The sequence below is a fragment of the Diadema setosum genome, chromosome 9 (assembly GCF_964275005.1).
Source record: "Diadema setosum chromosome 9, eeDiaSeto1, whole genome shotgun sequence".
Lineage (NCBI taxonomy): Eukaryota > Metazoa > Echinodermata > Echinoidea > Diadematoida > Diadematidae > Diadema > Diadema setosum.
The window spans coordinates 22853829-22879208 of NC_092693.1; the positions used below are offsets into that span (position 1 = coordinate 22853829).

Here is a 25380-nt window from a genome sequence, read left to right on the forward strand (position 1 = left end):
TGAAACATGATTGTGTTCGGTATTGGTTTTAAGAAGCTATGTTATAGTGTTGCGATCAAATACATACCATTTTGTACATACCAGCATAAATCCGGCAGATTATTCACTACTCAAGACAGAATGGCAAATCTACAACGAGTAGCCTGTTTTATTTTATTTTTTTGTTTGTTTTGTTGGTCATGCCCCTTAAAAGCAACTGAGGTTATGGTCACAGCTCCAAAAACTCAGACTACACTCGGCTGCCGGGCGGTCAGCTTTTATACCCCCATCTCACTAGACGACAATTCCACTACGATCATCAAAAATCGACAGAACACGGCGGATCGTGGTTTGATCGCTTTAAATCATCTCCATCGTATCTTGAGCGGTTCAGAAGTGCGGAGGGTCGCCACCATCGCCATGGTCGGCGACATCGCTACGGAAGTTTTGAACATGTCCACAACTTCCGTAGCTAGGTCGCCGTGGTTTTAGAGCGTATCACAATCGCCTCACGAGCGCATTAAAAGCGCCACATTCGTAGCTCTGACGGGGTAGCAACGCGTTAGGCGTAACTGAAGCGCATCGAGCGCGATCCCCCTCTCCCATGAAAATTACCACTTTTACAGTATTACATAACAGGAACCAACCATGAACGATAGAAAGTTATGCACAGACCAGCAGGGTGGACATAGAGAAAAACGTGTAACATTTATTTTTCCACGTACACTCAGTACGAATCTACTCTGTTTATTAAATTGTTTGTTTGTCATATACCATTGCAAGTCAATGAAAGTAAATTGAGTTGTAATTTTTTCAAATATATCTTCATAAAATTGTCTCATTGTAGGTAGGATACGATTTCTACTTTGATCGTAGCCGGTTCTTTAAAATTATATACACATTTTACCCTTTCAATTGAATGGATGACTTAACTAATATATAGTGCAATTTCACATCAGGTTATAATTGGTGTGTTCTAGAATGCTAAAATGTAAGGGTAAAACCATATTCTGCATATCCATATCGGTTTAACACTGACATCTGCCTGAAGAAATTCAATCATGAAACCCATTTTATACCCCGATCGTTTAATTGAGATCGTAGCATGAGCCCGGCGTAAACGTATCACTGTTGTAGTAGTCAAGGCGCTAATTCCTATAGGAGGCTTAATTAAGGAGTTCGTTCAACCCACCCCGCAGAAAAGGTTTGACCAGACAGGGTGGTAGATGGGACCAGACCGGGGCAGACCTCCATGAACATCCCCAGGTAGTATGTGGTTCCAAATTGTGGTGTCAGTAGAATTTTACTGGCCATTTTTCATCATTATTTGTTGGAACAAACGCAAAGGGGTCTGCGCACGCCAAGACTATTACACTCACCAACAAAGACGCTTAACTAATAAGACACGAAAGTGCGCGCTAATCCTGCACAAAACAAATGGACAGCGCGCGGTCCTCAAGCGTATACGCACATGGTACATCAACTGAGACGCGCTGCCTTGACGCTTGATAACACGGAAGCTTAAAAGTGCCAACCTACGGAAGCTTAAAAGTGCCAACCAGATGACGAGATAAGAAGACGAGAAGACAGGTTAAATACCGAGAAGCCGAGTTATTGCAACTCGGCAAGTCGACTTGCTTGGATCAGGAAGACAAGATGACAAGTTGTTGAAACTCGGTAAGTCGACTCGTTTGGAACAAGAAGACATGATAACGAGTTGTTGAAACTCGGAAAGTCGACTTGCTTTGGACAAGAAGTCAAGATGACAAGTTGTTGAAACTCGGCAAGTCTACTCGTTTGGAACAAGAAGTCAAGATGACAAGTTGTTGAAACTCGGCAAGTCGACTTGCTTGGGACAAGAAATCAAGATGACAAGTTGTTGAAACTCAGCAAGTCGACACGTTAGGGACAAGAAGTCAAGATGGCAAGTTGTTGAAACTCGGCAAGTCGACTTGTTTGTGCCAAGAAGATATGATAACGAGTTGTTGAATCTCGGAAAGTCGACTTGCTTGGGACAAGAAGTCAAGATGACAAGTTGTTGAAACTCGGCAAGTCGACTTGCTTGGGACAAGAAGTCAAGATGACAAGTTATTGAAACTCGGCAAGTCGACTCGTTTGAGACAAGAAGACATGATAACGAGTTGTTGAAACTCGAGAAGTCGACTTGCTTTGGACAAGAAGTCAAGATGACAAGTTGTTGAAACTCGGCAAGTCGACTCGTTTGGAACAAGAAATCAAGATGACAAGTTGTTGAAACTCGGCAAGTCGACTTGCTTGGGACAAGAAGTCAAGATGACAAGTTGTTGAAACTCGGCAAGTCTACTCGTTTGGAACAAGAAGTCAAGATGACAAGTTGTTGAAACTCGGCAAGTCGACTTGCTTGGGACAAGAAATCAAGATGACAAGTTGTTGAAACTCAGCAAGTCGACACGTTAGGGACAAGAAGTCAAGATGGCAAGTTGTTGAAACTCGGCAAGTCGACTTGTTTGTGCCAAGAAGATATGATAACGAGTTGTTGAATCTCGGAAAGTCGACTTGCTTGGGACAAGAAGTCAAGATGACAAGTTGTTGAAACTCGGCAAGTCGACTTGCTTGGGACAAGAAGTCAAGATGACAAGTTATTGAAACTCGGCAAGTCGACTCGTTTGAGACAAGAAGACATGATAACGAGTTGTTGAAACTCGAGAAGTCGACTTGCTTTGGACAAGAAGTCAAGATGACAAGTTGTTGAAACTCGGCAAGTCGACTCGTTTGGAACAAGAAGTCAAGATGACAAGTTGTTGAAACTCGGCAAGTCGACTTGCTTGGGACAAGAAATCAAGATGACAAGTTGTTGAAACTCAGCAAGTCGACTCGTTAGGGACAAGAAGTCAAGATGGCAAGTTGTTGAAACTCGGCAAGTCGACTTGTTTGTGCCAAGAAGATATGATAACGAGTTGTTGAATCTCGGCAAGTCGACTTGATTGGGACAAGAAGTCAAGATGACAAGTTGTTGAAACTCTGCAAGTCGACTCGTTAGGGACAAGAAGTCAAGATGACAAGTTGTTGAAACTCGGCAAGTCAACTTGCTTGGGACAAGAAGTCAAGATGGCAAGTTGTTGAAACTCTGCAAGTCGACTCGTTTGGGACAAGAAGTCAAGATGACAAGTTGTTGAAACTTGGCAAGTCGACTCGTTTGGAACAAGAAGACATGATAACGAGTTGTTGAAACTCGGCAAGTCGACTTGCTTTGGACAAGAAGTCAAGATGACAAGTTGTTGAAACTCGGCAAGTCGACTTGCTTGGGACAAGAAGTCAAGACGACAAGTTGTTGAAACTCAGCAAGTCGACTCGTTTTGGACAAGAAGTCAAGATGACAAGTTGTTGAAACTCGGCAAGTCGACTTGCTTGGGACAAGAAGTCAAGATGACAAGTTGTTGAAACTCGACAAGTCGACTCGTTTGGGACAAGAAGTCAAGATGACAAGTTGTTGAAACTCGGCAAGTCGACTCGTTTGGAACAAGAAGACATGATATCGAGTTGTTGAAACTCGGAAAGTCGACTTGCTTGGGACAAGAAGTCAAGATGACAAGTTATTGAAACTCGGCAAGTCGACTCGTTTGAGACAAGAAGACATGATAACGAGTTGTTGAAACTCGGCAAGTCGACTCGTTTGGAACAAGAAGTCAAGATGACAAGTTGTTGAAACTCGGCAAGTCGGCTTGCTTGGGACAAGAAATCAAGATGACAAGTTGTTGAAACTCAGCAAGTCGACACGTTAGGGACAAGAAGTCAAGATGGCAAGTTGTTGAAACTCGGCAAGTCGACTTGTTTGTGCCAAGAAGATATGATAACGAGTTGTTGAATCTCGGAAAGTCGACTTGCTTGGGACAAGAAGTCAAGATGACAAGTTGTTGAAACTCGGCAAGTCGACTTGCTTGGGACAAGAAGTCAAGATGACAAGTTATTGAAACTCGGCAAGTCGACTCGTTTGAGACAAGAAGACATGATAACGAGTTGTTGAAACTCGAGAAGTCGACTTGCTTTGGACAAGAAGTCAAGATGACAAGTTGTTGAAACTCGGCAAGTCGACTCGTTTGGAACAAGAAGTCAAGATGACAAGTTGTTGAAACTCGGCAAGTCGACTTGCTTGGGACAAGAAATCAAGATGACAAGTTGTTGAAACTCAGCAAGTCGACACGTTAGGGACAAGAAGTCAAGATGGCAAGTTGTTGAAACTCGGCAAGTCGACTCGTTTGGAACAAGAAGTCAAGATGACAAGTTGTTGAAACTCGGCAAGTCGACTTGCTTGGGACAAGAAATCAAGATGACAAGTTGTTGAAACTCAGCAAGTCGACTCGTTAGGGACAAGAAGTCAAGATGGCAAGTTGTTGAAACTCGGCAAGCCGACTTGTTTGTGCCAAGAAGATATTATAACGAGTTGTTGAAACTCGACAAATCGACTTGCTTGGGACAAGAAGTCAAGATGACAAGTTATTGAAACTCGGCAAGTCGACTTGTTTGGGACACAAAGACATGATAACGAGTTGTTGAAACTGAGCAAGTCGACTCGTTTTGGACAAAAAGACATGAAAATGAGTTGTTGAAACTCGGGAAGTCGACTTGTTTGGGAAAAGAAGACATGATAATTATCCCTCAGGACAATTCCCCCCTAGGACAACTATCTCCCGGACAACTAACCCCATAGGGCAATTACCCTCCAGGGCAATTACCCTCTAGGACAACTACCCCCTAGGACAACTACCCCCTGGACAACTATCCTCCTAGGGCAATCACCCCTCTGGGCGATTCCCCCTTAGGACAACTACCCCATGGATAACCACCCCCAGGATGACTACCCTTGGATAACTACCCCTAGGATAACTACCCCCAGATAACTACCGCCGCAGATATCTACCTCTTGGATAACTACCCCCCGGATAACTACCACCAGATAACTACCCCCGGACAGCTATACCCCTGGACAACTACCCCGGATTACTACCCCTGGATAACTACCCCCTGGATAACTACCTCCTGGATAACTACTCCCCGGATAACTACCCCCCCCCCATAGCTACCCATGGATAACTACCCCCCCCCCCCCATAACTACCCCAGGATAATTACCCTCCGGATAATACCCCCTGGATAACTATACCCCCGGATAACTACCACCCGGAATACCCCCCTCCCCCATTACTTGCCCTCCCCCCTCCCCTCAGAAAAAGAAATCCCCTGGATAACTTTAGGGCCTTTACATCCTGGTTGAATATCTCACTCAACGTGAAAGAAGTTAGCAGCTGTATCCACGTTCTCCGATATAAGACATTCATGTACTATAGTACATACATCTTTAACACATGGAGCCTTCTTTTATGTAGCCTAAACTGAATGATGATAGATGTTCAGTTATTGGTTTTCAGAATCATATGTTAAGTAAATTCGATCATTAATGATGTTATGTCCATATCGGTCCTGTCTCTAGCACTTGTATACTTCATCAAAAACAGCCCGTAACTTATGTGTGATAGTCGATCACGAAATCTCATATCGAAGTCATATAGCTCAAGTTCAGCGGAATGTTAGATATCAGTTGGGTTATTTAAGTTTCAAATATACGATTCCTCTTTTTTGATGATGTTGTTGTTGGATCAAAATCTGCAGCTGATATCAACGGCATAAATCCGTACGGGGGGGGGGGGATGATCGGCGATAGTCACCATTACCACGGTTACAAGCCAATAACCTGGCCGGCGCACCCTTGAAGCTTGGTGACCACCACCCCCCCCCCCCCCTCCCGACACTCACACACACACACTTTACAGGGAGCGAATGTCCCATTCTTTTGCATGAATTATAAAGTGGGAGGGAAGTGGCAGCAAAAATAAGTAGTCTTTTTGTTCTTGTTTTTGTTTGTTTGTTTTTGCTTGTCAGTATGAAGACTTTTTTGTTGTTGTTTCTCTTGTCTTTTGATTTCCTTTCTTCTTCACTGAAAGGTAATTTTGCCCCCCCCCCCCCAACCTTTCAAAAATGTGGCGCGGCCGTGAATAGTGCCCAAATCAATAAAATGGTAACATTTCTTTTATGTAATAAAATTATGTACAGACCATCCCCCCCCCGCCTCCATTACAGGGGGAATTTACGCCCATGGCTGTTATGCTTAATCATTCATTGCCTTCTTCTCGGTTGGGTTTTTCGAATTCGCTATTGTGTAATATTCCCCCCAAAAAAAGATGTCACAAAAACTTATGAGTACATCATTAGGTTCATACCCTTTTCCCCGTATACCTACTCTATTACTGTCATCTATAAAATGTTGAAATCCAAACTTAAAACGTATCTGTTCCCCTCACAATGAGGACTATAACTGCAATATGTAATGTTCGGAACGATTGCAATCTTTATCTGGTATATGTGGTTGTTTGTTGCTTGTCATTTTCTTCTGTGTTTTCTTGTTTGAACATGTATGATATTTAAATTCATTTTTATTTCTTGAAACGCCATCGAAAAAAGTAGACCTGCGCCCTGTGCAAGTATAGGCACCATTATTAGTATTTGTTTATTTCTTTCTTTCTTTATTATTATTATTATTATTACTATCATTATCATTATCATTATTAATATCATCATTATTCACATAATCATCATTATCATATGTGAAGCAAGCAAGCTTTTCACGATTACATTCCTAGACAGAATGCAGAAATTGGGATCTCTGAGCGTTAGCCTTGGATGACCAGCACGACCGCAAAGTAAGCAAGCAAACAAGCAAGTAAACAAAGGGACAAGACAAAAAAAAATGGTTAATGTATTATCGGCTCTGAGCGGCTCGGGAATACCGAGATCATTACAAAGAAACGAATAATTAATCAATGTGATTTCGAAGACTTCGTTGATACCCGTTATTTTTCGCTGTTACAGAATAATTTAAATGGAAGTGGTAATTTTCTTGTGTCAAATTAATTGGAGGAGAGGTGATTGTTTGGGGCCTAATATTAGAAAAGGGCAATTTTAAATGGAAATAATGTTCTGCGTTACCTATAATGTAGTGGTTACTGCTCGAAAATGATGCAGCAGGGCAATACTGAAATGAATGCTATAGTCCGGCAGCCGAGGGGGCTAAGTACTTTTTCTCTGATATATATATATATATTTTTTTTTCTTTGTTGATTATTTATATTTGGGATCTCTACAGTGATATTCAGGTGGGTGTGGAGCTCTCACCATTGGGCAAAGTGGCGTCCAAAATGGCCGCCATGAAGCCTATACAAGAGTCAGAAAAATGTCACTAAAACACTAGTACTTCAATTAGAACACTTATCTAAACGGCCAGTAATATTAGTACAATGTCTTTAGTCGAACAGAATCTGGTTGCCATGACAACCATCAAATACTTGGAACAAACCTCAAAAAAGTTAGCAAAGTATGCAAAATACACAAAAATGCCTATTATATGTGCGACGTCAACGAAATATCAATTACCTGCATACCTCTTACAAAGAAAGCCTTAATGAAGTTACCATTAATCTAGCCTTAATTTATATTTATAGTTGCCATAGCAACCTAAACTTGAATTTAATTGTGAATAAATGCCGAAGGATTGAATTGCAGTATAGCAATGATGTGAAAATGTGAAATACCATATTTCAGGTCTTTACTTCACATATGCCTATATTGGTTACACATACCAGTACCTCCCTCTGTTATAATTATGAAGTTGATATGTCCTGGTTGCCATGGTAACTGCTCAATGTCACTTTCAAGGACAGTCCCATAACATGCATATATATACACATTGCAACAAAATTGCTTGACACTATTAAAATTAGATGGCAAGAGACTAACATCTGCGTGTAATACTTATTGGATGGATAAACCGACTGTTAGCTGGGATGTGCATGTTTTCATTTGTTTCCAAGTTGTAATACAAAAATAAAATCATACAATGTGAAATATTTTCATGGTTTTGTCAAATTATTGGAACATACATTGCAATATTACAGCCTGCATAAATTTCCTTAAAAATCGTTCATTAAGTGTTATGTGAAAACACCATTTCAAAAATGAGACTTCCTATGTGGTACAAAGTGAAGGCTATAATAAAATAATTTTCACATTCATGACATTGACATAATACATACATTTTTCGTAATAACCTACAGTCCTTGAGAATGAAATAATCCAGTTTGTTTCATGATTTCCTGTTAATTATCTCACTATACTTACCTGTAGTTTTTATTCATGAGTCATGCATATTGATTTAAACGAAGTTGATATTATACAAGTGTATAAGGCAAAAACACTCTGAAAAAAGAAAATATGTGTTTGTTATAATTTTCTGTAAAAAAAAAACAAAAAAAAACCAAAGCAAAACAAAACATATTATGACTTATTTTTCTTGTTTCATTTCTGTAGTACATGTAGGTTTCTAAATTGGGTCATGTAAGTTTTTTAAGATTCAGGTTCCAGTTCTGATGAGTAGCTTATTTTTACTTTGCTTCATTATGCGAGGGACTATAGTATCGAAGACATAGGGAGGGGATGAGCAAACTTAAAGAATCTTAAATATCTTACTTGATTCTCACTCTGTTCTGCCTCACCACTCTCCCTGTTCCCTTTTCTACCGTCTCCACTAATAGTACAACTTCAACTTCCGACCCATTATTATCCCCCGCTCTTCACTTTTGCCCTCCTTACTATCCCCATATGTCGCTTCTCTCTTCAATTCCCCTCTTTCTAGTCTCTTCTGCCAAGCAACGATGCAACTCCCTCAAACTTGAAGAAGTTCCATTGCAAAATATCATTACGCAAAACTTTACTTTTCACTGTAATACACAGAGCCGACGCAAACAAGGAGTGAGGACTCGCCTCATTTTTTTTTTTTTTTTTTTTTGGGGGGGGGGGGCATAATACATAGGAATATATAGGGTCTTACCACCAGGATCCCCACACTTTTTTATACTTAATAGGCACAAGAAAAGTGGGATAGGCCCCCTCACCATTTTTTTTTTCTTGTCAGCTGATTCAGCCTATTACCCCGGGAAGTAATATCAGAAAATAATACTTAAGCCCTCTTCCTCCCTCCTTTTTTTTTTTTTTTTTTTTTTTTTTTTTTTGCTCGTCAGTAAAACCCAGAAGTGGCACCAGAAATATAAACTGGGCCGCCTCACTTTTAAAAAACATAGCGCCAGCCCCGATATGAGTGGTTCTTACATTAAGGGATGTTTAAGAATAAAGTGCATTATGAGTGTTTGAACTTGAATTTTGGATAAAACCGATTTTGTTAAGCTAAGATTTATTTCTGGCTACTGGCTACTTGTAAGCCGATTTTGTAATCTAATCTTTATGGTTTGACATCGTGGTTTAACTCTCAAACAAGTAGCACATGTCTTCTAAAGGTGGCCCAACTCATGGCTTAACTCCCCTTGCTCTGCAGAGTGTTGACATTTATTTTTTGAAAGAAAGTTCTTTTTTTTTTATTAGGCAATTTCCTAGAAGAGTAGAAGAAATGTTCATAGCTACAAGACAGGTTTATAGCTGTTCCTCAATTTGGTAATATCATATATCATATAATTTTATGATGCTTCAAGACATCGCAGGCAATTATCTCTTCAGATGATACTCTCATGGTAACATGTATAACACCAAGAAAAAGGCAAATTCGGAAGACAACGATGTAGTCAGTTTCTTTTACAGATTGATAAGCTTCCTATATATACATTTTGAAACATCCCAGGACTATACATTCGTATGTAAAATATCATGTCTGCAACCAGCCAAAGAGCAAGTATCCATGGCAACAATCTACTCAGGTCCTTTAGGTAAAATAGTTTCTACGAATTTCTGCCAAACATTCTGGTCAACATGTCCCTCACCACACACACAAACCCGATTCCATATCATTTTGTATTTATATTGTACATTTTAGGGATTTTAAGCTAATTCAATGCTTACCGTGGCAACTGTCCTGCAGCAAAAAATGTCAAATATATCTTGTTCAAGTTATTGGACCTTTGGACAAATGCTCCAATCCAAACGTTGATATAGTAGCATTTAAAACACATGATTACATACATTTTCCTATATTGAGGGTTGTGTGGCGGCCATGTTGGACGCCATTTTGAATAATCAAAATTGCCCAAGGGTGAGAGCTCCACAACCACCTGAATACCTTTGAAAAGACCCAAAAGATGAATAATCATCAGAGAAAAAGTACTTCGGTCAAAAAATGGCTTTTGGCTGCCGGACTACCAGATACGGTATAAACAGAAAATAGCATCGAAATTCTCCTAGACACATCTGGAGGCGGTGATAAGAATTTTCAAAATATATGCAGTAATGTACTCATTAATTTATGAAATAAAGGTAAAATATGTGGGCCCATAAGTAGACATATTCATGGGGTACTGCATGACATTTCATCACTGCCTGCCTCTGAGTAGTTGTCGTGGGCCGTGGGTTCGGGGGATGCCCGATAGGGAATTGTTCTGGTGAATTGGCCTGGAGGGTAAGAAGTTTGATATCCAGAGGTAATAGTTGTAGGCTATCAGGATTGGTGGGAAAGCCCTAGAGGGAGTAATCAACTGGGTGATATTTATCTGGTGGGTAGTTGCCCTGCGAAAATTGTCCTGGTGGTATTTATCCGGGGACGGCGGATGTTTTCGGGGGAGAGGGTGAGTTGCAGGGGCGTCACCAGCATTTTTTTTTTCAAGGGGAGGGGGGTGCGTTTTGACAGTAAATGTAAACTGTGAGATTTTTTTTTTTTAATTTGATTTATTGGATCCTGTGTCATCATGTACATTTACACATATTATGTATATACATGTGATTGTATACATACACGAATCTTTCGCTATGAAGGACTATACGGGGGTACATTATGTGACGGTGTGAGATCCTCGACGATGATCAATTTCGCTCCTTCAGTGCGGAAGGTGTGGGAGGGGGATACCCTCTCCCACAGTGGGAACTTTTTGTAAAAACAAGAGTGTAAAAGTCGCGTTTATAGAGCATACTGAAAATGAAAATAATAAATGAAGGACTATTACGGGGATACATGATGTGACGATGTGAGATCTTCGGCGAGGGAGCGAAGCAACCGAGCGGGAGAGGGTGTAGGAGGGGGATACCCCTTCCACGGAGGGACTTTTTGTAAAAAGAAAAAAAAAGGAGAATTGCATAACAATTAAATGCGAGCGAGTGGAGCGAGCGAGCTTAAAAATTTTGATATTTTACAATCCCAAACTGCGGTTTGTAGCTATATTTTTTCGCTTTGGAAATGAAGGGGGGGGGGGCGTACCGGGCGCAACTGCTGGCAATTACTGGCATCAGCATGAGGATAATGGCATAACGATTAAATGTGAGCAAGCGGAGCGAGAGAGCTTGAAAATTTTGACAAATTTACAGTCCAAAAACTTCCGTTTGTACCTACATTTCTTCGCTTTGAAAATTAAGGGGGGCGCACAGGGCGCAACTGCTGGTAATTACTGGCAGTAACATCAGGGGAATGGCAAAACAATTAAATGCGAGCGAGCAGAACGAGTGAGCTTGAAAATTTTGACACAGTAACAAAACTGCCGTTTGTATCTATATTTTTTCGTTTTCGAAATTAAGGGGGGGGGGGCGCACCGGGTGCAACTGCTGGCAATTACTGGCAGCAACGTCAGGAGAACGGCACAACGATTAAATGCAAGCGAGAGAAGCGAGCGAGCTCGAAAATGTTGGCATTTCACAATTTAAAAAAAAATGCCGTTTTTAGCTACGCATCTTTTCGCTTTGAAAATTAAGAGGGGGCACAGGGCGCAATTGCTGGCAATTACTGGCAGTAACATCAGGAGAATGGCAAGGCAATTAAATGCGAGCGAGCTTGAAAATGTTGACATTTTACAGTCAAAAAATTACCGTTTGTAGCTATATTTCGTCGGCGTTTTCACGAACTGACGCTATTTCGATTTTGGTCAAAATTTTCAAAATCGAGATATTGGTACCAAATGAAAGTGCTTTCAAAACTCTACCGAATCCCAAAATTTTAGATCGCAAAATTAATTATTCTTAATTTTATCAAAGAAAGAAAAAAACGACGGTACTCGAAATATCGAGAAATTGAGAAAAAGGAGTTTCACGAACCGACGCACGAAAGATACGCCGGTTCGTAAAACCCGAATTGCTACGGTGAAGAGCAATGCGGGTTTCACGAACTGTCGCAGTTGCGTTACTTTGAGCTTTGTTCAACTTACTGGCCTAGAATTAGGTTTTGGCCCTAATCCAGATCTCAGAGTGAGAACCAAACCTTCTGAAAGATGAATGACGGCCTAAGCCAGCCCACTGTCCACGAGTGAAGTGAATGGTAAGCTATAATCCTATTAAAATCATGCTCAAAATAACAGTTTCAGTTGGACTACCATAACCATTAATTGCGGTAGTGTGTAGTCCCATGTATTCAATCGCGTGATGCTTATGAAGCCTAGTCTGTAAACGCCATACAATTTCAAATTAGATCCCAAATCATATTATTTATTGTTTCTTTTCAACTTATGTCGTTACTTCTGAGACTACTGAGTACTGTAGTCGTAACGTCTGTGTGCAACAGAGCTGCCAACTAGTACTGATTTTCAGTAATTTCTACTGAAATTGGACAAGAATACTGAAGGTTACAAGCAAATTACTGATTTTAGAAATCATTGTCTGTGATAAATTCTGTAACACTGTTAAGGATTACTGATTTTCACTCAGAAAAGGTGCAAATTACTGATTATCAGCCATCATAGTACTGAAAGGCTTTTACAAAAGTTGGCAGCTCTAACATGTCTAACTTTATTCTTTACTCTTCCTTTGAGTTTTACTGTTAGACTTTTTTTTTTTTGTTTAGTACGCCTACTTTGTCAATCTCATGATTTCATTTTCAACTCAAAAGTCAAGGCTTTAAATAGTGTCTTCGAGACTTTGAAATCTTGCAATCTGCATGTCTTGCACTGCAAGACATGCAGATTGCAAGATTTCAAAGTCTCGAAGACACTATTTAAAGCCTTGACTTTTGAGTTGAAAATGAAATCATGAGATTGACAAAGTAGGCGTACTAAACAAAAAAAAAAGTCTAACAGTAAAACTCAAAGGAAGAGTAAAGAATAAAGTTAGACATGTTAGACTTTTACTTTCAAGTCTAACTATTAAGTCTAAGTTAAGACTTTACTTGTAATACCGGTACCAGTTACTAAAACTAAGATCAGCTGAAGTCTAAGACCAAGTCAAATTAACACAGTTCAGAGCCATACCGGTACACGGTACCGGTAGTCTAGCTCTAGATCTACATCTAGACTAGTGGTAATAGTAGGTAGAGTCCACCCATTTTTTCCCCCAATCTTTACTGGTCCATTCCTGAAAAAGTTACTGGTCAGTGTCCAACAGTGATTTTTCCTGGTCAGGGACCGTCGGACCAGTGCCAGTGTGCAGCGTTGGTGTAGATGTCATCTATGACAGTATGTGGTCTAGTGATACTACCTAAACACTACGAGTACTCTACAGGTTAGGTGGCTTTCCTGTACAGTGCAGTGTTAAAGTATACTTGTGAATTCAGCCCTAGTACCGTACTGTGTGTAGTGTATGTCTAACGTTAGTTCGAGTGGAGTACCTAAGCACAGCGGTGGGGCTTTTTTTCCCCTAAAACTTGTGAATGTGGCCCAACCAAATGGCGTTTATATATTTACGCTTGATTGATAGTGATACAGTGGCGCTGTCGATTTCCACAGCAGCCATACATAATCTTTTGTCCTTTCTTCTTTCCTTATTTCCCTTTGTTCTTTCACACTTTTTATTCTTGGAATCGAAGGACTTCTAAGAAATGTCCCTCGACTGATTTAATCAGGACTCTTGAGTTCTGGTAAACCTAACCTAACCGAGTAACCGTTAACATTTGTTAGGCCTAACATAACAGTAACACTGACTTAGCCCTGTATTGACTTTGTCTTTGGCCGACTTACTGAGATGGCGAGTCTAACTCTTTAACGTTAGTCTAAACGTAGTCGTTCGATCTGTCAGTGTCAGTGTCACCGGCTTTTGTATATGGTGCCATCTCTAACGTACGTTAACAAGTTGATGTTAGTTATCTATGTCAACTTACTGAGTCAGTAATAGTGGTACTGTCATCCTGTTGGATATCGCCGCAATATCATCCGTGACGTGTTAATTTCGTGTCACAAAGACAAAAGTTGCCAAGATCTAATAGTATTAGATGTCTAGATCTAGATGTAGTCTAGATCTATAATATAAATTTTGTGAACCACTGGTAACTTAAAAGTGAAAGGTCTAGACTTCACTTAGTCTATAATTAGACCAGACATTCATGAGGCAAAGGCCTATTTAGTAGATCTATTCTTATTCTATTTTAACGTCAATTCCTACTAACTCGCCACGTGTTATTTCTAAGGCCAAGGACTTCCAGGTTAGTGATTTTTTTTTTCATAAATACCAAACAGCAGACGTGTTTCATTTGCATTCTTGTGCAGACTTCATGAAAATATGTGCAGTATCAAAGAAATATGATGCACATGACAATGCCAGTGTTTTATAGGTGAATGGTTAATACCTTTAAAAGCTGAATGATAATGTAGAGTCTAGGTCTAATTAAGATGTTACAGTCTCTGATAAGAAACAGGTTTGATTGTCATAGACTGTTTCCCAAATGCAGGTACATGTAGTAATATTCAGCTATTTCAATGCAATGCCTTGTTTACAAATACATGTAGATTTATATTCATGTGAATGATGATTCAATTTCTACATGAGACATACCAAGTGCTAAACATAATATCTTGCATCAGTAAAATGTGTAAATGAAGAGACAATTTGAATATGCATCAAATACGAACAGCAGCATTTTTTGACATTCTTTGATCCTGCATAGGCCTACCATTTTGTTTTATGTTTAATATAAATAGAGCAAAATAATTTCAACTTCAGTTTTGTTGGCTGATTTTTTTTTCTTCTCAAAATTAAAGTTGTATCTTGTGCCATGATGTTTGATTTTAATCAAAAGTTCTTAATTTCTTTCTTTTCTTTCAGATGACTGGTGCCATGTAGTAGCGAAGAACTGGACTGTCTCAGAAAAGAAAAGGAAAAGTACAGGGTCGTGTATATCACCAACGGATGTGAATACAATGGTAATGTAGAGTCTAGGTCTTATTAAGATGTTAAAGTCTCTGATAATAAACAAGTTTGATTGTCGTAGACTCTTTCCCAGATGCAATTAGTAATATTCAGCTTTTTCAAAGCAATGCCTTGTTTACAAGGACATGCAGATTTATTCATGTGAATAATAATTTAAATTCTACATGAGACTTACTAAGTGCTAGACATAAGATCTTGCATCATTAAAATATGTAAAAGGCGAGACAATTTGAATATGCATCAAAAACAGCAGTATTTTTTTGACATTCTTTGATCCTGTATACCGTTTTGTTTTATGTTTAAATAAATAGAGCAAAATAATTTCAACTACAGTTAAGTTGGCTGATTTCTTTTTCTCAAAATGAAAGTTGTATCTTGTATCATGATGTTTGATTTTAATCGAAAGTTCTTAATTTCTGTCTTTTCTTTCAGATGACTGATGCCATGCAGTAGCGAAGAGCTGGACTGTTTCAGAGAAGAAGAAAAAAGTACAGCATCGTGCTGATCATCAAGGAATGTGAATACAATGGCTTAGGAAAGAAGACAATCTACAGATAGGATAGAAGGGAGAAATTGGGATGAAGGGCGACAACATAAGGACGGTATATCTACAGTGAAATGTGATTGTAAAGTGGAAACATGAAAGGAGATCCTAAGATTGAAGGTGAAAACAATGCATTCCATTCTGTGATGTCATAATTACAATTTTGCTACACTTTAATAACACTACAGAGAGACATTTATATCAAGGAAAGCTTCATGTGGATGTGGAACGTTAGATTTTTTTAAGTGTTCATTGGTATGTATTTCATGATAATAAATCTTGAAGGTTTTGTGTGGTAATCATAACCTTGTGATAAATCTTGATAGATTTCTAAGTGCACATTGGCAATATTTAGATGATGCTGTAATCAGATTAAGTTCTATTCTCCTTTATTCTTTTATTTATTATTTTGTTGTCTTCAACCCACTTTGAATGTGTCACGTATGATTCTTATAAACATGGGAACATGCACTCCATGTAAATGATAGGACTTTTCACAAATTGACATAATTATTCAACCATCACTAGACTGTTCTGTTATAAGATGTTCTTTATCTAACTAAAATTGTAAATTATGATACGTGTATGTTCCCATGCAAACTCACAACAAAATACAGAAATTTGAGTTCTTTTAATAATAATTCATTATGTCTCTAAATTCACGATTAAAGAAAGTGATTGCAATAAGGATGTCAAACATCGTATATTAAAATAATAGATTATTCATTTGTCTCCATCCGTAGTAACGCACGCAACTGCAGTGTGCAGTTTGTAGGCTGCTGTGAAAAAAAAATCACAGGCAGCCCAAGCAGGATTCGAACCCACGACCTCTGGATTACTAGACCAGCGTCATAACCACTAGACCACCAGAGTGCCCTGGCGCTACCTTTACACATGAATAATTAAGTATAGAAGGGCTTGGGGGCGCTTCGAAGTTTACTGCTCTTATTAAATATGTACATGTCATTTGCAACTCAACTAAAGATGATTAAACACACTGAAATTCTTACTTTAAATGATATTCATAATCTGTTTTTTTTTTCTTTAATAGCTTGGGATGTACACTTTATACACTGTATCGGTCTACATTTCGCCTACAATATGGAATTCTTTACTTCGAGACGTTTGTTTTTAACAAACAAAAAATTAAGAGTCCTTGAAAGGTGCTGTAAAACAGTGGTGTTTGTTTGTTTGTTTTTTGGTGGGGGGGGGGGAGGGGAGTCAAATTAGCCTTGGCCCCTCTCCGCCGTCTTTTTTTTTTCCTTTAGCTGCATATTTTTTAGTCATCACATGAAAATTCGTCTGCATCCACCCCGTAGTTTTGCTGATGACCTTTCTTTTTAATTATTTTAGCCACACACAATTTTGGCTGAATTTCCCCAACCCTCTTGTGAATTTGCTAGTACATGTACTAAAACACATTCTCAGAATGTGTTTATAGTACTGGTGGATTAAGGATTCACAGGGAGGGGGGGGGTCGGCCAAAATTTCTCTTTTCTCATAATACAAGCCTTCGGGGCGAAAGGCTGATATTATGGGCTTTCTACACACATTTTTAGATGCTAATTATTGGTTAACATGAGCATGATCATTTATGTTGTGATTAATTTGTTTCCTTATATATGTATGACTTCTATTAGAGACTTAATTGGCTTGGCACTCCTTACATCGACCTATTTTAGACACCCATTTCCCTCTCTCGTGCTTTTTCTCTACTGTCCTGTGAATAGTGTAACTACATGTACATGCAGTACCTCTTCTCTTTTGTATGATATACATCAAGTTTTTATCTGAGCATATGGGTGTTGCAGCACTCTCAAGCTTCATGCATATGCAGCAACATCTTTGAGTGGTCATATACATACATGTAGTTATGCTGGATATATTAATTTGAGGATGTTATTCTTTCTCTTGTATATGTTCCGTCCGCACTCTATAGATGTAAATGTACGATGTAAGATTTGGTGTGCATGTTCGAACTGTGTTCCTCTTTTTGTGAACACACAAGAACTGATATAATAATGAACTTGAATTACACATATTCTTGAATCTTGATTCCATCTCCATTTGCCATTGGATATGTATTGATTTATGGAGCTCTTCCACAATTGTTATCCTTCCCATTGTCATTACTCATCTCTGAATAATTCAAATTTGATATTCTATTGAGGACCTATGTTTCTTCGATTACATAATGTACCTCTTCAATATATTGCTGCAAAAGGCATAATAAAACATGACCATTATTATATATTTAAAATGAAGCTTGAAATTCTGATAGTGTTGATATTCATGTATTTTTAGGAGTTTATCAGTTTCGAAGAGTGCATGCAGGATGAGTTTATGTCTTTATATGATCAGGTGCAGCTATCATAGAATCTGTTGAGCAGGAAAGAGAAAGATGGAAAATGAGGAATTATGAGTGAATTCGCATGCGAGCCAAATGACAATAATGACACTGATAAAAATTGTGACAAAGTAAATGTCACAAATATGTGGAATAATAAGAAATAAAGAAATTAATATATTATTTCAGAGAAAGAAATAACAGAGTGCATGCATGAGTATGAAAGATGAGTAAATACAAGTAATTATTACTGACTGGCACGTCTTTTTCCCAAGATTTAGCGGTATCCTTCATCTTAGAACAAACATTCATAATTACAGTGTATTATGAAAGAAGTGAACCGAATTTGAATTAAAAATAATGTGAAAAAATGAAAAAGTAAGTTAATTAAGTAAAAAAAAAAAAACGGTAAAAAGTAAAAAAATATGAAACACAGTATACCGAATACATGTATTACCATAGATGTCCAAATGCAAAAGTGTTAAATAATAATATATCCACAAAAAAAGGGGGGGGGGGCAAAGAAATCTTTGGAACGATCAACCACAGCTATAATAACAATACATGCGTGTACTAAATGAAGATGAAAACAATGACAACACTCTTTTTAGAACAATTAAGAGAAACTGGCTTGTATTATCATCTTAATTATCACTAAATGTATTGTAATCATCAAAACAATCATTACATGACAATTAATTTCAATTAATAAGGTTATTGTTGATAAGCAGGTATAGCCCTAATAGTATTTGTATGTAAACACATACGAAAATGAAATAGCGACGGTTCGTAGATACACGCGTATTGCACGTTACCTATTGTACAGGCCCTACAGCGCGGGTCTCACGAACCGGCGTAATACAACTTACGTCGGTTCGTGGGACCCGCGCTTAAGTACATAACCTATGGTGCGCGCAAGAAACGATGGATTTACGAACCGACGCAGTGAGTTTGAAGACAGAAATATCGTAAATTTTTTGAATTCACACTAAAATTACACTATGGATAGGAAGAATAACTTCCACTCTCATCACCCTGTCAAAATTTTCACACACAAGACAGGAAAAGTCATTGAAAACGTTGTCTAAAACTTGTGAGATCTTTAAACGCGATTTTCTCAGAACTGCATTTTCGCTCAAAAACGAAATAGCGTCGGTTCGTGGTAATGCCGACGATTTGTTCGCTTTGGAAATTCAGCAGGGCGCACCGGGTGCAACTGCTGGCAATTACTGGCAGCAACATCAGGAGAATGGGATAACGATTAAATGCGAGCTAGCGGAGGGAGCGACCTTGAAAAATTTGACAATTTACTGTAAAAAAAAAAACTTCCGTTTGTAGCTATATTTCTTCGCTTTGGAAAATAAGGGGGGGGCGCACAGGGCGCAACTGCTGGCAATTACTGGCAGCAACATCAGGAGAATGGCATAACGATTATATCGTCTGTATCACTTCAGTCAATCAATTTTCCTTACAACGTTTCTGTTAATACCCCAAGGTTCCACAATTATGTTTTCTCAATTTACTTTGTTTTGATTATGCAACCTGGTCCTTATTCTATGTTACCAAAGGAAGTGAAATGTTTATGTTCTTTTCGAAAAATGAAATAAAGTTTGAATTGAATTGAATTGATTAAAATGCGAGCGAGCTTGAAAATGTTGACATTTTACAGTCTAAAAACTGCCGTTTGTAGCTATCCTTTTCGCTTTGGAAATTAAGGGGGCGCACCGGGTGCAACTGCTGGCAATTTAATACTGGCAGCAACATCAGGAGAATGGCAGAGCGATTAAATACGAGCTAGCAGAGCGAGTGAGAGTGAAAATTCTGACATAAACAGTCCAAAAACTGCCGTTTTTAGCTATAAATATGTTGTTTTCGCTTTGGAAATTAAGGGGGGGGGGCGGTGCGCCACTGGTAGTCAAGGATGTCGGTTCATTGTTCATGATTGGGGGAGGTATGACCAGCGACGGGGCGTTGAAGTGACGAAGCAGGGGAAGGATGTCCAAAATCTGCACTTTAGAGCATCCCCTAATCGTTTGTGTTTGTGTGTGTCGGGAAAGTTGGGAAATAGCCCGTCAAGTCTTATTATTGGCAATGCAAGGCATCTTAGACTATAGTATGTAAAGCAACAATCAGTGATCTAGCTTTGATATAACGAAGTGCAAGGTACAGAGATGTAATTCTACATCACATTGCGCAACATTACAGCTACTCTTTGCCGTTCGGATGTTCTGAGTACACTGCTCCATCCTGCCTATCATTCAGAATGCCAACCAGGAATCACGATGAATCACAATCTTTTGTCGGCTCCGGGCTTTTTGAACAATGTTTCACACTAAATACTTTGATGCCTCTTTAATTATGGTTAAAAGAAATCTTAGAGAAAAAAAAAATAATTTCTTGCTCACCCTTTCATGTCAATTTCAAAAGCAGTTTACTAACCCTCGAATTACCATTTTGATATATATATATTTTTTTTTTTACTAGCGGATTGGGGGGGGGGGCACGTGCCCCCCCCCCCCCACCCCAGTTACGCCACTGATTGGAGACCTATAACGGGGGAGGGGGTGGGCGGGGTATCTTCCTCCCATGCGATGGAGCTTTTGCTTTTTCTGAATTGATAATCCGTTGCACAATGAATGAAATATTACGTATACAGTACGGTCGATAGATAGTAAACACTGTATGTATAATGCATCAGTGCTGCCAGATCCGGGGTGCGATTGTTTTTGTTTTTGTTTGTTTTTGTTTTTGTTTTTTTGTTTTTTGTTTTTTGTTTTGGTTTTTTTCCCTGGTGCAAAATAAAAATAGAAATTGAATAAGAAAAAAACAAAAAACAAAACACTTATTTAGCGCCCGGCGTTGAGGTCGCTCGCAGACTGAAGCATTTTTTTTTTTTGGATAAACATTTTTTTTTTTAGGTTCTGAAGGGGGTGCGTTCGCACCCAGCGCACCCCCCCCCCCCTGGTGACGCCCATGAGTTGCCCTATCGGGAATAGCCCTGGAGGTAAGTTGTTCGGGGCTAGCCCTGCGATTGCCCTGGAGGGTAACTGCGCTGGGAAAGTGGAAGATTGCAGTGGTAAATCCCTAGGGTATCTATCGGGTAGTAGTTGTTATACCAGGGGTACTAATGCGGGAAGTAGTTATCCCGATCGTAGTGCAACCTTCGTCATTAATTTTGTCGGTGTTAAACACTGTGTTGTCACGGAAACAGTATTTTTCAGGAAAAAAAATACCAGTGTTTTGCTTCATTGGTCAGGTTTATGCATTGAGATTTTGGTGAGGACAATCATTTCTAAATAAACTGAACATATCTTTGATCATCGTAGGGCAATGTGTTGCCGTTGGGTGGTACTATAATGACAAGTTTGTTTGGTTTTTTTTTTCTGAAAGAACATAAATCCAATTACCAGTTTTGCTGGATGAGCTAACACCATCGGGTCAGGGTGGGGCATCGGAAATATTCAGTGATTGTTTAAGTTGTATTTGTCTTTGAATTCACTGCTTTTTTGTTGTTGTTGTTGTTGTTGTGATGATGTTTTATTTGATAGTGCTACAGTATCTGGGGGTAGTCATCTGTGGGATAGTTATCCAGGAGTAGTTATCCCGGGGGTAATTATCCGGGGGTAGTTATCCGGGGATAGTTATCCAGATCAAAGGGGTGGTGAGGTAGTTTTCCAGGAGGTAGTGTTCCTAGACCCCAAATGTCGATAAACAACTTGTCACCTTGATTTCTTGTCCTAAACAAATTCCAACCACTCGTTGACTTGTCTTTTTGTCCGCAACAAGTCGACTTTTCTGTTCCACTAACTAACCAATTTGTCTTCTTTTCCAAAACAAGTCGACTTGTCGTGTTTTGACAACTCGGCATTTTGTCTTCTCGTCCAAAACAAGTCGACTTGCCGAGTTTCAACAACTTGCCATTTGACGTCTTGTCCCAAGCAAGTCGACATCTCGTTATCATGTGTTCTTTTCCCAAACAACTCGACTTCCCGAGTTTCAACAACTCATTTTCATATCTTTTTGTCCAAAACGAGTCGACTTGCTGAGTTTCAACAACTCGTTATCATGTCTTTGTGTCCCAACCAAGTCGACTTGCCGAGTTTCAATAACTTGTCATCTTTCAATTTCAATTTCATTTTCAATTTATTTTCATATTTCTCGATGAAAAATTACATCAAATATAACAAAATTGAATGAAATACATGACATACATAGAATATTGCAAATATGTAAAACATAATAGTGGTCGATCTGTTAAGTTTGGAATCTGTGAATGAATGCTAAAGAAATATGAAGGAACCTACTTAAAAGCGAGCTTGTTGAGCGTATGTCCCGGTTAAAAACGAGTTTAAGATTGAGAAGGGGAGCACGGATACAACAATGATCGGAACATAAGAGAAAAACAAAATAAAAAAGTACAAATGAAGAGTTTGTTTGCAAAAACCGATAAGTCCATTTTTGAAGATTTTGAAGTACGGTATCTGTCATAGAATACAAAATAATACCTTTTAAATGATATATTGGTCACTACACATAAAGGTACATTTTTGAAGTTATGGTCGAAAGAAGCAAACATTTTCTTATTATTCTCTTTATTTTTCTTGACCTGCAATCGCAAATACCTCCATTTGACAAGTATGGACTTATCGGTTTTTGCAAACAAACTCTTCAAATATACAGTTATATAGCAAATTCTTCTCTAGTGCAGGTTAGGGGTCGGAAAAGCCACATGCTGTATATAGGCGGATGAACCATTGTCGTTCTGGCAATACAATATGACTTAATATAGTTATAATAACAATGATAACGTTCAGACAGTATTAGAAATGTGTACATTGCGTGTATTAAGAAGGGAACACATGCACCTGCAAATCCATTAAAAAAAAAGACATTCAACAACCAGTTGCAGTGCAGTGAGAATGTGAAATAGCAGCTGTTCTCGTCCCAGCTATCTTTAAAGAAGGAAAAATATACATAAACACAGTGATAGAATTTAAGGGCGCAAACAGCTGGGCTCTTAAAGTCTGGTTTAACATGACGGCAACCCTGGAGTACAGTATAACGGGATAGTCCTGGACAGCACAAAACAGAATTTCAATGAGCTGATGTAGCGTAATTATTCAATAAATACTGTCTTGATTTGCATTTGAAGGATGATAGTGATCTTGACTTCTTGTCCCAAGCAAGTCGATTTGTCGAGCTTCAACAACTCGTTATCATATCTTCTTGGCACAAACAAGTCGACTTGCCGAGTTTCAACAACTTGTCATCTTGACTTCTTGTCCCTAACGAGTCGACTTGCCGAGTTTCAACAACTTGTCATCTTGACTTCTTGTCCCTAACGAGTCGACTTGCCGAGTTTCAACAACTTGTCATCTTGACTTCTTGTCACAACCAAGTCGACTTGCCGAGTTTCAACAACTCGTTATCATGTCCTCTTGTCCCAAACGAGTCGACTTGCCGAGTTTCAACAACTTGTCATCTTGACTTCTTGTCCAAAGCAAGTCGACTTTCCGAGTTTCAACAACTCGTTATCATGTCTTCTTGTCCAAAACGAGTCGACTTGCCGAGTTTCAATAACTTGTCATCTTGACTTCTTGTCCCGAGCAAGTCGACTTGCCGAGTTTCAACAACTTGTCATCTGGACTTCTTGTCCAAAGCAAGTCGACTTTCCGAGTTTCAACAACTCGTTATCATTTCCTTTTGTCCCAAACGAGTCGACTTGCCGAGTTTCAACAACTTGTCATCTTGACTTCTTGTCCAAAGCAAGTCGACTTTCCGAGTTTCAACAACTCGTTATCATGTCTTCTTGTCCAAGAAGATTCGACTTTCCGAGTTTCAATAACTTGTCATCTTGACTTCTTGTCCCGAGCAAGTCGACTTGCCGAGATTCAACAACTTGTCATCTTGACTTCTTGTCCAAAGCAAGTCGACTTTCCGAGTTTCAACAACTCGTTATCATGTCTTCTTGTCCCAAACGAGTCGACTTACCGAGTTTCAACAACTCGTTATCATGTCTTCTTGTTCCAAACGAGTCGACTTGCCGAGTTTCAACAACTTGTCATCTTGACTTCTTGTCCCAAACGAGTCGACTTGCCGAGTTTCAACAGCTTGTCATCTTGACTTCTTGTCCAAAGCAAGTCGACTTACCGAGTTTCAACAACTTGTCATCTTGTCTTCTTGATCCAATCAAGTCGACTTGCCGAGTTGCAATAACTCGGCTTCTCGGTATTTAACCTGTCTTCTCGTCTTCTTATCTCGTCATCTGGTTGGCACTTTTAAGCTTCCGTAGTTTTGTCTGCAAACTAACTTTTCAAACCAAGCTGGGGGTCGATATAGTGTAGTTTCTAGACGTTTTTATTTCGTCTTTATTTCTCCGAGTTGAAGTAAGCAGAGTGAGAGCGCATACCCAGTGATTGCCACGCCCGAATCACAATCACTGGGTATGTGCCCTCACCCGGCTTAGCGCAATACAGCGGGCTTCTGCCCAATACACAAGTTGCAACTCAGAGAAATAAAGACGAAATAAAGACGACTAGAAATAAAGACTAGGGTCGGTAACGCTTGTCGCTATTGGGGCACTGAAAATACCAAACTTATCACAGTTTTTGCATTTATTTCATGAAGAATTCATCAAACCTGCATAAAACTTTATATGTACACGTTGCTAGAGATGTCGGCAATACAGTAGGATTCAATGTAAGTTATAATATTATACGTGGTTACCATGGTAACCGGATGCCTACAGGTGACTGGTAACCCCCAAAATTCCTCCTACTGCTGCAAACTTTGATTTTTTTATTTTTATAGTTGCAATTAAAAAAATTAATTTTTATTGACTATTGTAAAAAAAAAAAATAAAAAAATCTTCTGCTGCCAAGGCAACTAGTATTATCCAATCATGATTCAGCTGTCAATAACTCAAAAACTAAAGCCCATAATTTCAAAAAGCTCAATGAGCATGTCCTTCCTTTTGCATATTTTGTGTACAACTTATGTGAAGAATATACTGAAGCATTCTCAAGTTACAGCAATATTTGTAAACAAAGGCATAATAAACGGCCATTGAAAGAAAGATATCATTTTCGAATAGTAAAATGCATGAAAAAGTTGCATCCGTCGTACTTTCAACACAAATTTGACTTCAAAGTACATAGGCAAATGTAGTTTTTAGTAATGTATGGACACAAATTTCCCTTAAAAATATAGGTGAATACAGAGAGCAAAGCCAATTATATTCTAATGTTAGCTTTTTTGAGCATTAACAGAGCGATGGTTATGCAAAACAATCCTGGAAGAGAGCAGAGGAAAGCAATAATTGTTCATGTTCTTAAAGGAAGTTTATTCAAGAATGCAGATAAATTTCT

At 38.9% G+C, this 25380-nt stretch overlaps 1 long non-coding RNA gene across 1 annotated transcript; it reads left to right on the forward strand.

Moving 5' to 3' along the window:
* The first annotated feature begins 12109 nt into the window (after positions 1-12109).
* LOC140232901 (uncharacterized) lies at positions 12110-17930 on the forward strand. Its single transcript, XR_011901507.1, has 3 exons — positions 12110-12306; positions 15018-15115; positions 15555-17930. It is a non-coding gene; the product is annotated as an uncharacterized lncRNA (long non-coding RNA).
* Positions 17931-25380: the final 7450 nt, after the last annotated feature.